A 2,591-nucleotide genomic window follows, 5' to 3' on the forward strand; every position below is an offset into this window, starting at 1 on the left:
ATTGTGCTTTATCGCCGCTTGAATGGCGGCGGAATAATAACGCGTGTTAGACAGTAGCGGCGTAAGGGGGGGGCGGTGGGGGCGGTCCGCCCCGGGTGCCAAGCATCAGGGGGTGACAAAGTCGCGCAGATTAGTACTCACTGACGCATCTGCATGGCAAGGACGGTCGTGATGTCATGACAGGGGGGGGGGGTGCCATTCTGGGGTGCCTTAGGCTATAATTTATATGAGTATTTCTCAAAAAAAATGTACATCTTGAAAAAAAAAAGTGTGCTTTGAAACAGTTCAAAAGTTTTATATTTATAAATCATCACACAAAAAAAACACACACACAATTTTGAAGGATGAATATTAATCTTTAAGATAACGAAGAATTATAGCTATAATCCTACTTATTACCAAATATTTAGATATTTTAAAAATAGTCCTTTTTTACCTTTCATACAAAAACCTGTTTGCCACCCTAGCTTTTTCATGTATTTTTGTTTCAAAAAATGCGATACGTAACTAAATTATTGTAAATTTCTTTGTATTATTGTTCTACAGTAATCGCAGTTTCTGTATCAAATTGATTTTCTATGGGGTGTCATAATGAATTGGCAATTTAAAGTAAAAAAACAAAATGAGTCGCTTTCATTTACTATTTCGTTATTTACTCTTTAGTTACGATTTATTTCTACTTTCCCATGGTTTCTAAACAATTCCGTATTTATTTTACACGGACAACAATAGCTGCACTCTGAATGGCTGTTGGCCTGACGTCTCCGCCATTACATCTATCGCGAAAATTAGTGAAAACGTGTGTATTTTGTAGGATTACTTTTTCGTAACAGGAAGTAAAATCAGCGATTTTATATAGAACGGTAAGTCTTCATTTAACCATTTTTTGTAATACGTGTGGTACGAACATTTAGTAAGCTTTTATATTTGCTGTAACAGCTTTTATCAAAAAAATACTTGTTTCTGATCTCATTTTGTCTAATATTTCGTTACGTTTTTTACGTATTTCGTTACGTTATGAAAAAGTACAACATAATGCTGAGTGTATACTGTTATTACCTGACTAAGCATAGTAATATTCACTACTTAATTTATTTAAAAAAATATAGAGCGTCAATAACAAAAGAATTGGATACTATCTGCTTTACAGAAGTGCCACCAGCAAAAAATAATCAAATCATTTAGATTACGTTTTTATGTGATTACTTCTTTAGTTTTTTTAGGAATGCCGCCAAAAACCAATGCCGAAAGGCAACAAGCTTACAGAGAACGACTCAAAATGGATAAACATGATGGAACAAAAATAATTTTATTAAAATAGTATGAATGATTACTCCCTTATTTTATTTCTAACCCCTTAATATTACCCCGTATTTGGGTGCATACTTACAAATATTTCGAATTGAATAAATGAAGAGCATTCACAATATTTCGCCAATGTATAACAAGCCTTATGGCCTTACTATTTCGTTACTACCGTTTCGTTACGTACATTTTTTTTGAGAAATACTCATATTATGACGGGGGGGGGGGGGTGCCGCCCCGGGTGCCAACCTATGCTACGCCGCCACTGGTGTTAGATCCTCTGTCTGTCGACGGCTCCAGCGTAGCACAAATAGAGCAGCCATAGCTAGAGGAAGGACATCATTATAATAATTGAGTAATTTAAAAATTACTTGACATAAGAAACAACAAAACAAAATAAAATGTTATTTAATAAAAAACACAACTCTCCTTCTGTTGCAGTAGGGTTAAAGGACTGACAACTTGTACGCTTCTGCCAAATGGGGGCCCCGCTCAGCGTTAATAGGAAACAGTCAGGCGGCATGTCTCGATACCTACTAATTTTCAGTTTTCAACCCTTTGAGAACGAAAAATAGAATCAGAGAGAATAATCTTGCCCTGAACGTCTGAACCAAGCATCTTAAGGCTTTTAAGGCCTATTTAGAAAATATGAACCCGGGAACTTCAACGTAGACTGAAAATTCAGTTGCAATCTTGAAAAACCTTTCCCTTGTAGTTAGTAGGAAAATTATTTTAATGGTTGCACGATCCTTTAGTAAATATTAACCTGCATTAAACTCCGTGAAACAGATGAACTGGCTGTATTAGTTAGGACATAATAACACACATAAAAAGACGCAATCTTAATGATCTTAGGAGTGGAAGCTCGGATGTACTTTCTCATGGATTATGTGTGATAAACATAGTATAAAAGTTTATACTTTACACGGCGTAAAAACAACCATAATTTAGGAAGTTTGTGGGTTATTTTACGTGTATTATGTTTCTGCAGTTTGGACCACTTGCATGGAAAGTATTTATCGCGAATCCTGCTGTATGCGCCACCTTTAACACTGTTAAGGTTTCTTGAATGAAATTCAGTTTGCAGCTTTATAAAGTTTACTATAAACTTAATTGTAAGTACAGAAATTGCACAAAGTAAAAATGCACACCGTGCTTGCTCACATCGCAAACAGGAAGAGAGTGAGACCGGAAGTTGAACGAGAGCTAAACTTGTCTACAGTTTAGGTTGTCACCACGCAAAGGCATCAATAAATATACTGCATACTAACACGGCCCCTCAAACT

General features: G+C 36.0%; 1 long non-coding RNA gene across 1 annotated transcript; it reads left to right on the forward strand.

The window, feature by feature from the left end:
• The first annotated feature begins 228 nt into the window (after positions 1-228).
• LOC135088388 (uncharacterized) lies at positions 229-1,519 on the forward strand. The gene is made up of 2 exons (XR_010261032.1): positions 229-863; positions 1,224-1,519. It is a non-coding gene; the product is annotated as an uncharacterized LOC135088388 (long non-coding RNA).
• Positions 1,520-2,591: the final 1,072 nt, after the last annotated feature.

This window comes from Ostrinia nubilalis, chromosome 3, assembly GCF_963855985.1.
Source record: "Ostrinia nubilalis chromosome 3, ilOstNubi1.1, whole genome shotgun sequence".
In the NCBI taxonomy this organism is placed as follows: Eukaryota; Metazoa; Arthropoda; class Insecta; order Lepidoptera; family Crambidae; genus Ostrinia; species Ostrinia nubilalis.